Source organism: Tupaia chinensis, unplaced genomic scaffold (genome assembly GCF_000334495.1).
Source record: "Tupaia chinensis unplaced genomic scaffold, TupChi_1.0 Scaffold145889_1, whole genome shotgun sequence".
NCBI classification, from domain to species: Eukaryota; Metazoa; Chordata; class Mammalia; order Scandentia; family Tupaiidae; genus Tupaia; species Tupaia belangeri.
In genome coordinates this window covers 1,563,230-1,573,677 of record NW_006205746.1, presented here as the reverse complement: position 1 = coordinate 1,573,677, position 10,448 = coordinate 1,563,230, and positions in this window count along the sequence as shown.

Here is a 10,448-nt window from a genome sequence, read left to right as displayed (position 1 = left end):
TAAGCAACTACTTCTTATTCCTAGATGAGCTTAAATAATGATATAGCCACACCAAAAACAATATTTTTGTCCCCAGGTAAGAGATTGTTCCTGTCTAATAATCTCAAAATATTGCCTTGGTAGTAATTGTTTTTGTGACATAAAAATGATTGAAAACAAGCCAATAAAATTTGTTGCTGAAAAAGGAAAACATTAAATTAGGCCCCGACTTTCCGTAAAATAGAACCATATGGTACACTTAATTATAAGTTGAGGAGATATTTGAAGTTTTAATTTAAGTGTTTTACTTACAACATTAGCTCTAGTCTTCTGCCCAGATGTCTAACAGCAAGTCACGGTACCACATACGGAAAAACATTAAAGATTAAAAAATAAATAAATAATAGAATGAGTCACATACTTGTTCTGTGCAACAAAAAAGCATAAAACTAAAAAAATCATCAAATAGGATGAACACATAATGAATCCTTTGCCACCCACCTGATGTATGTTAATTACGTACCTTTTCTTGTTATTGTTGGGTTCGCATTATTTTATCAGTGACAAAAAGTTAGGTGGCCCTAATATCCTGGGTATAAATAGACATTTACATTTTGCCCCTTCATTTGTTCTTTTGTTTACTAATTCATTAATGTTTCACAGATAGTTAATGCCTGTTGTGTGCTAGACACCAGAAACAGAATGGTGAGCAAAAGCCCTCGGAACCCTGTATTATTTGAATTTGAATTTGTTTGTTAGGAACTGCTTAGCCTTTGGCAAATTAGTGATCACCTCTAAACTTCGATTTCTTTATCTGCAAAATGGAAAAAAAGAAAGACAGGCAGACAGACAGATAGATATTGGCTGCACAGAAGTGCTGCAAGGTTCAAATAAAGTTGTCATATATACATATATATGACAAGAAACGGCATTGTCCCTTTCACAGAATCAGTACAACATTGCAAATCACCAGCAACCTTCCCTCATTCTCTTTCACCTCATCCCTCGAATGAACAAAGGGACCTTTAATCAATCACAGGAAGCTTGTCTCCCGGAAAGCACTGCTGTGTTGTACAGTGTGAGGGGGGCACAGACCGTCACAGGTGTCACCTTCTTGCAGGACAATGGAGATGGATGAGGGGAGGAGGAGGGAGGCCCAGGTGCGGGGTTTCATCAGGCAGGTGATGGATCCTGTGATCCGTGTACCTCTCAGGTTGCTTGGTTTGAGGCATGAGCAAGGCCAGGAACGACTGTGCAAACAAAGCGATCCAGATCATACGTGCCGTGATGTGACAGACTCCAAGAAACGGCATCAATCATTTGAAGCAATGACTGTCTTCTCAAACTGAGTTCACTTGGACCAGAGTAGGGAATGAAAATATGTCTGTTGTTCAATACTCTTGAGTAACAGCTCTTTTCAACAGGGATGACTTTGTTGTTCTCTTATTACTCACTCTATTTTGTCCCGAGTACTCACTCTTCTTGTTCTGCCTTTACTTTCAGCACCATAAAGCTGACAGAGCAGACTGGGAAACCTATTCATTCTGTGGCCTGTCTAATGAATTACATTTACTCCCCAATTCTGAAAGGTGCTTTAAAACAAACACAAGAGGAGCCAGCATTTGCTCATTAGATTACCAGTAGGTGGGGACCTGAGGCTTTATGTGACCAAAACAAAGAAAAAAAAAAAAAAGCCCACTTTAACAACCCAAAGAGCATCTCACCTCTAAATAATTCAAAATTAGGGCAATTGTCTCCAATTGAGACTGATTAATACATCATTTTCCTCCTCACTTTGTTCCAGTGTCCCCTAAGACGACTCACCTTCTTTGAGTTAGTGGACAGAAACTCTGGTAAGTCGGAGAGATTGCTGCTGTTGTCCGCCTACAGCTTTTCGCCTGGTTTAACAACACTAGTTCTTTATTATTCACAGCATCATTAATTAATTAATAAGACATTTGGTGATGATATTAAGGAAGCTGGAACCATTTCAGTTGAGATTGACACTACTCGAGACATTGGCACAATTGATGTTTGTTCAGAAATAGTCGAGTATGGCAGGGAATCTGGGAGAGGATAATAGACGGCTAATTTGGACTCAACTAATTAGAATATCATCACAATTTGGATGGGGAACAAGCTAATGTTTACCTTTTTTTTACAAGTATAAAAATGGTTTCTGAAGTAGTGCCATAAAGCAGTGACTCCCAGTGGGGCTGGGGAACCATTGCAGAATCTGTTAGCCAGCAACATGCCAGGTTTGAAAAAGAGTATTCACTATACCTGCATCTTACATAAGCCAGGAAGAAAAGCTGGACCGAACTTCCCAACGAGAAAGAGCAAAAATATAGAGTGAGAAATCAACGTAGGAGGCATGTAAGTGGGAACGAAAATCAAGAATCTATACTTTGTAAGTAAAAATTAAATATTTGGAAGAGTATTTAACTTATTCATGAGAACAAACTATTTTCAAAAATTTCATAGCACATATTATATATTTTTAAAAAGTCTTGGTTACCGTGGATTTTAATAGCTGGTATAGCAAAATCTCCTTTTTTATGTTTTATTATTTTTAAGCCTAGTTGGAGAAAGCATGGTGGTGTAGCAGACAGCGTGCTATTGAGAATGTAATACTGGCTTTGTTGCTTTACTGCGGTTAAATTCAATGACATTTTTGAGAGCATACCAAGTGTGTGCTCTAGAACTTTTGAGAGCTTGCTTTGTCCTTGAACCTGTTTCTTTCCTGTTGGTTCTGGTTACTATTGCTATGAAACAGGCCACCCAAAAATGTAGTAGCATGAAACACTCATGGAATCATGTTCGTGATTCTATGAGTCAAGAGTTTGGACAGAAAATATCCTGTATTGCTTATCTCTGTGCAAGGATGTTAGGGCCTCGGCTAGGAACTCTCAAAGGCTGGAGGTGACTCAACATTCAGGCAAGGAATCATCTAGAGGAGTCATCACTCATGTGTCTGGCTGTTGATAGTGGCTGTCCATTTGGCTGTCAGCTGGTGTCCAGGCTAGAACATTCCACGTGGCCTCTCCACGTGGCCTCTGTGGGCTGCTTTGGGTTTACTTCTGAGAAGAGCAGCCGAGTTCCAATTGTGAGCATCCCAAGAAAGTCAGGTGGAAACTAGCCTTGAAAGATACATACCACATTTTCACTGTAGCTGCAAGTCCACCAGCTCCCTTTATCTCTTTAAGTTTCTTTTTCTCATGAGTAAAAGAGAGAACAAGAAAGACAGCACCTTAAACAGGATTTTGAGGCCCTCTCTACCCCCAGCCAATTCAAGATCAAGGACATAGAGGTACCCAACATATTCAGTCATTCGGGGAGATCTCTGAACAAAGCCCAGAACCCTCTCATGGGGGTCAGCCTTGCAGGGCAAGGCATTTTACCCACTTGCACCACTGTCTGGCTCCTAAACTCTTTCTCTTGATGGAAGAAATGGAGATGGTAGGATGGGAGATGTTTTTGTGAACATCTTTGGAAAATTAAGTTTTCTATTATGCAATCCAGTTCAGTAAATGGTGACTGGTGACGTGATGAAGAGTTTGGCTTTTAAAAACTGAGAGGACCAGGGCCAGCCAGGTAACACAATGGTAAGTTCTATGCTTGGAAAGTTGGATCTCACATGATCAACTAGAGTTTGACTCCTGGTCCCAAAGGCTTGAAAAACACACTGTGTGTGTGTGTGTGTGTGTGTGTGTGTGTGTGTGTGGTGTGTGTGTCTGTTCAAAATTTTGATGGTATGGACAAATGGCATAAAATTATTGTAGTGAAACTGTGTCCCATAATGGGGGCAGGGGAGTGAGACATATGTTTTTCTCTCGCTGGTGAGAGTCCATACCACTGGCAAAAAAAAAAAAAAAAAAAGGATAAATACAAGTAGTTTTCAAAGAGTTAAAACAACATGATGAAGGATAGTATATATTCTTTTTTTTTTTTTTTTTTTGAGAGGTTTTCACTATAGGGCACGTGCGCTCGCCAGACAGACAGAGACACATAGAGACAGAAAGCAAGATATCCCCCCCTAGGGGGGATGGTCACGCTGCAATCCCTTCTCCTCCATTCTCCTCTCGGGATCCTGGGCACGCACGCACACGTGCCCGGCGTGAGTTTTAAGCCACCGGGTCCGGGACGCGAACCACGGTCGACTACGTGGAGTCCAGCGACATAGCCATTACGTTAACTGCTGGTTCCCAAGGATAGTATATATTCTTTAGGACACATTGCGATACTCTTCTTCCCCAACAACCTAGAGGTTTTCTTTGGTTAATACTTTGAACATCTTGGGTTGATGAACCATGAAGTCTTCTAAAGCTCTGCTCAAATAATAATACCTTCCTTGGTAATTGTCATTTTAAGGAAAAAGTCAGCCCGGGGTTTGTAACTGACCTCTATCGCTTTTTTTTTTTTTTAAGAGATTTTTACTATAGGGTACTTGAGCTTGCCAGAGAGACAGAGAGACAGAAAGGGAGAAGTCACCTCCCAGGGGGATGGCCACACTGCAATCTGTGTTCCTCCACTCTCCTCTCAGAATTTTGTCATGCCATCTGCCAGTCCCTGAGCTGTTTTAAGACTTAAAAAGAGGTAGTGCATGTAAAGCAATTTGCATGGTACCTGAAATATGCTAAATTCCTAATAAGTAATAGTTATTATTTAGGAAGGTAGCTTATGCTAACTGAACATATTTCTTTCACTGCGTTAATAATAATTGTTGCTATGTAGGATTAAAAAAATTGAGAAGTAGGATGTCGGTGGTGATGAAAAAAGTATATAGCAGAGAGACACTTTGGAGGAAGAAGGTTTAAAGGAGTGATTTGGGGCTGGCAGATGGCATGAAAGTTAGGGCAGCTAGATCTCATATGGACAACTGCATGATTCAAGTCTTCAACCTGGCAGCTTGAAAAAAAAGCTGGCGTGTGTACATGTACATATGTGCCCAAAATCTGAGAGGAGAATGGAGGAGAAGGAACTGCAGCATGGTCATTCCCCCAGGGGTGGGAGGGAGTGTTTTCTCTCTGCCTCTCTCCCTCTGTCTATCTGTCTCACGCTCTCTCATCTCCAGGGAGCTCATGCAGTTTATAGCAAAACAATTTTTAAAAAATAAAAATAAAGGGGAACCAGCAGTTAGTGTAATGGCTATGTCGCTGGATTCCCATGTAGTCGACCGCGGTTCGCGTCCCGGACCCTGTGGCTTAAAACTCACGCTGGGTGCGTGTGCGTGCGTGCCCAAGATCCCGGGAGGAGAATGGAGGAGAAGGGATTGTGGCGTGACCATCCCCCCTGGGGGGTGATATCTCGCTTTCTGTTTCTCTGTCTCTCTCTGTCTGTCTGGCGAGCGCACGCACCCTATAGTGAAAAAAAAAACCTCTCAAAAAAAAAAAAAGGAATAATTTGAATGCTCTCATGTGTGGCAACAAGGTTAAAATTCTTCACTCTCTCCTCTCAGAATCTTCCATCTAATGTCCATTTCCAACTCATGTGCTGTGTATTCCATTTATTTATGGGCTATAATGAAGGTGTTGAGTCTTGCCGTAGAGAGGGAGAGGAGCCAGTCCTATACCATAGTGGCTAAGAAAGGTGACGCCCATGTGAACAACCATGTGATTTGAATCTCGGTTCAATGACTTGAAAAATGCAGGGCACCTGTGTGGGCATGCCACAAATCTTGACAGAATGGAGAAGAGGAGAAGGGATTGTGACCATGTCCTATTGGGTGATGCTGTCTCTCTCCCACCCCCACCCTCTCCGTCTCTCTCTGGTAAGCACTTGGGTCCTCTGGCTTATAGACAAAACAAAACAAAACAAAACAAAAAAGGGAGATGTGTGTGCAGACAATAAGACAGAGGCCATCTTGAGAAATCTTTAACATTTATCTTTCTATTTTATTCCTTTGCCCCTTTGAGGGACTACAGAAGGCACAATGACAAGTGCCACTCAATCTCTTACCCATGCTTCAATCAAAGCTGTTATTAGGCCTTTGCTCACAGCTTAATTTTATGCTCTGCATAAGGGAGTCCTTTAAGACAGCAAATAATATTTGAAAACCACTGGATCTATAGATTCCTTCAGCTCTGAGAGTCTTTGGGAATCCATTTCAGTGTATTCTTCAATATCGTGGAATTACAATCATATACACAGTCTTCCACAATTTACATTTTTAAATTTAACATTTATTTCTCAGAGCTGCATGTAGCTCAAAGTGAAACTGTTGAAAAGTAAGTTTTTAGATGATTAATAGCACCACAAAGTATCAAAACAAAAGTTTCTATGAATGCAAGAATTTGGCTTTCAGAAAATAAGAGAACAAAAACCATGTGAGAATCGGCTTTCTTTTTATCAAAATGAACTCTCCAAAACCTAAACACTCACACACACAGCAAACACGAGCGCCATTAAAAGGTTTAGTATTATCACTCTCCGCAATTTTCATACCATTTTTTTTTAAATTACCTTCTGTACAATGGCTTTGTTCTGTGTCAACTTAGCTAAAGTGCAGCAACTTCCCCAGGATTTCTTTCCTCGCGTGTTTCTAGGCTGAAACTGGAGAAATTTACAGGAGAGGTGGGAGGGGGGAAGTGGAGCAGCAGCCATTTCTATGCTCTGAAAGTCGGTGGAGGGTGAGTCAGGACCAGCTGTAGGTGTTATTGCTGTTACTGCCTCCCTTTGTGAGGTGGGGTGCATCCACGCTCCAGCTCCTCCAGCTCTGCTTCTTTGGTTTTCCTTTTTTTTTTTTAATCCCAAAATTTATCTATTTATTTCACAAGGGTGAGAGACAGAGACAGAGATAAAGATAAGCTCCTTCAGTAGGGTCTCACATTGCTATCCACCCCCAGCCTTCCTAGCAAGCAGGAGTCATAGGTGCTTATGCCCAGCATGCACAGCTTCATCAGGGAACCGAATCTGAAATATCCCAGAGATCCAGCATTGTTTGAGCAGTAAGTTACCACTGCACTGCCAAGCTGGCCCACCTTTGGCTGTTCTCTATTCTGGGCTAGATGTGCAAATCTGAGAGTACATGCACTCAGGCTAAATTCACGCATTAGTACAGTTAGTAAATTCATTTGTTCACCGAGTGAAGGCTGCTGTGTCTCAGGCACGGTGCTAGTACAGGTGAACACAAGTGGTAATAACACAAGCACAGCTCTGAGGTGAAGATCACCCTTCTGACAGATGAGCCATATCATTGAGGTTGGAGATGATGAGAAACCAGGGAGAGGGTCCAGTTTGTGATTCTTCTCCCTCACTTCAAGCTCAACACCAGACCCAAAGATAACAACTTTACAAAAACTTCCTCTATCAATTCCCATAATTGCATAAGTTCTGATCACTTTCATGACTCTCTCATTCAATATCATGCTAGTGGTGTTACTGCTTTGATTGAAGTGCTGTCATGCTTCTTAGTTTTTGTTTGTTTGTTTTTAGAAAGAGCACACCTCTACAGTCTTTTCTTTCTGTATTTTCTACATAGCATCAGCAGCTAAGAAAATTTTATAGTTTAATTTCAGTATGTGGTACAAAAAAATCAAGAGTCACTGAATGATCTGGCTCCTGGTCACTTCCCCACTTGACCTTCTACTGTCCTTCCCATCCCACCCTATTCTCCAAACACAGTTATCTCGTCAGTGATCTTGAAACCCAAGGGGCTCTTTCCTATGTTCCAATCTTTCTTGACAAATGACTGTGACACTTTCTTCCTGTTGTTCATATAGCTGATTCTCTTCTCACTTTTCCTTCTTTCTCTTTTAGTTTTTTGTCATAGGGCATGTGTGCTTGCCAGAGAGGAGAGATACAGAAAGATACAGAGAGAGGAAAAATGAGAAATCACCCCCTCGGGGGATGGCCATGCCTCAATCCCTTCTCCTCCATTCGTCTCCTGGGATTTTGGGCACACACACACACACACACACACACACACACACACACACATGTGCTTGGTGTTATTTTCAATCTTCCCAGTCTGGGATTCAAATTGTGGTCAGCCATGTGGGAGTCCAGCACCTTAACCACCATGCCACCTTCTGGCCTCTCTTCTCACTTTTCAAATATTTAATTAAATATAAACACCTATGAGAGCCCTTACTTTACCTTCCTTTCTATGTGACCCTTCCACTAATGGTATCTATTACTGAACTGCCTTTGTTTCCTATATAATATACACTCTTATCCTTATCATGGATGTGCTGCTTTGTTTAGTATATTATTGTCCATCTCTGACCAAAATGTAAATTCTAGCTCAGCACAGAAGTGAGTTTGTTTTATTCTTAGTTGTGTTCACATGTGTTCTCACAGTGCCTGGAACATGGTAGCTGTCTCTTGCTGAGTGAATACATTTACTAGCTATGTTCATGCATGAACATAAAGGCCTGGTTATGTGCACCCTTGGAATTACTCCTTTCCCTTACAGGACAGGAAAAAAAAACAAAGAGTTTTCAGGTCAATTTTCTTTGCTTTTGATACGGGTGATAGCTGTGTGAGTTTGAACTTGACCTTGTTGTGAAACTATCACAAACTTTCGGCCACATTCACATTCTGAATGATGTTAGAGTTGTACCTTTGGAAGTGAAATTCAGTAGAAATGCTATACATTTCTGCTTCTCCAAAGAGAATTGTGTTTGGATATAGGTTTCTTTGGTTTCTTTGGATGGTGGTACTGAGTAAAAAATAAAATCCTGACCAATATTAGCAGCTATCAAAAATGTGCCTTGGTTTAGGACCAGCAGTTGGCGTAATGGCTATATCACTTGACTCCCATGTAGTTTACCACTGTTCGAGTCCCTGACCTGGTGGCTGAAACTCATGCCGGGTGCATGTGCATGTCCAAGATCCCGAAAGGAGAATGGAGGAGAAGGGATTGCGGCGTGGTGGCCATCCCCCTGGAGGGTGATTTCTCGCTTTCTGTCTTTGTCTGTCTCTGTCTTTCTGGTGAGCGCACCTGCCCTATAGCAAAAAAGAAAAAAAAATGTGCCTTGGTTTTTGGATGTGATTCATGAGCCACTCCAAAACAACCTGATAAAACAGAACCAGTGACTATCGTACATGAGAAAATGTCTTTTGTTTCTTAATCTTTTTTTATAGATATATCCATTTAGACAAATTCTGCATCTAGCTAGAAATGTAGCTTATCTCCCTGGGTTCACGTAGAAATAGAAATGGTACTGTCTCATCAACTATGCTATTTCTGATGTTCTCTGGAGTCACGTATCTTGAACAGAGCCAATAAAAATGAAAAAAAAAAATAACACATACGCCTACCTAGATATACTCATTCTCTCTTTTTAAAATTTTCATATCTATTTCTATTGTTTATCTGCAAGGAAACTAACTGCAGTGGGGAACTTGTTTCACAACAGAAGGAAGAGAAGAGCTGGGTTTGTTACAATCGTTGTAGCCAAATCACTGTGATACACAAAATAGTTTGATTTTGGAAGTTGTCTTGTACAATAACTGATGTGTCTCTAAGAGAATCAAATCACACATCAGTGTAAACTTCTGTTTTTTTAAGTTTATATTTCATTTCTTCTTCTGAAAGAGAGATAGAGAACGAAGGAAACTCCCAACAGGCTTTTCATGCTGTGATCCACTCCCAGCCTCAGCCAACTGGATCACAGACATGTGCATGTACCTGGCACTTACAGGGAGCCCTCAGGTCAAGAACCAGGACCTCCCCATGTTACCTTAGCGTTGAAGAGTGTTGAGTTCCTGCTACACCACTAAGGGTGGCCTGTTTCTTTTAAACTCCCTTTCTGATAAAGTAGAACCCATTCATTTATTTAGGGGGGAAAAAAGGAAAGAAAGAAAAAAGTAGTACAAATAAAAAGTAAAATATTTAGTTCTAATATCACTTCCATGGAGAACCTAAACTTCTAAACCTGCTTCTTTCCCTCCATTAAACATCTCATCATTATATCTTTAATTTCTTAGTGTAACTTATCTCATCAATATTTAAAAAATAGAAACTTGGAAAAATTCTGTCTTCTTTACTAGACTGCAAGTTCTATTAGATATTCTAATAAGAAATATATTTATTTTTTTCTTATTTACTGCTATGAAACCATGGTCTTGTATATAGCATGTGTTCAATAAATGTAAAATGGGTAAATAATGTCTGTCCTTAGCAAAATGATACCAATATGGTTCATTTTTAACCTGTTTTCTTTTTTTTTCATCTTCTATTTCTACATGAAAATGAATAGATGAAAAATCAGACATTTGCAGTTTTTGAGAATATCTGCACAGATATTTCCAGATTTTGTACTACCACAGAATCCCATGACACAGATGAAGGTATAATGGTGGTAGTATAAAGGTCTCCAAATTTGAGACAAGTGCATATATTAAATGCTTGACAGTATGCTGAGCCAACAACATGGGCATGTATTAATTTTCTCTCTTAACACTGGTTTTACATCAAAGACTTCTACTTCTTCATATCATGCCTCTTATTCCCTTGAAGGTGA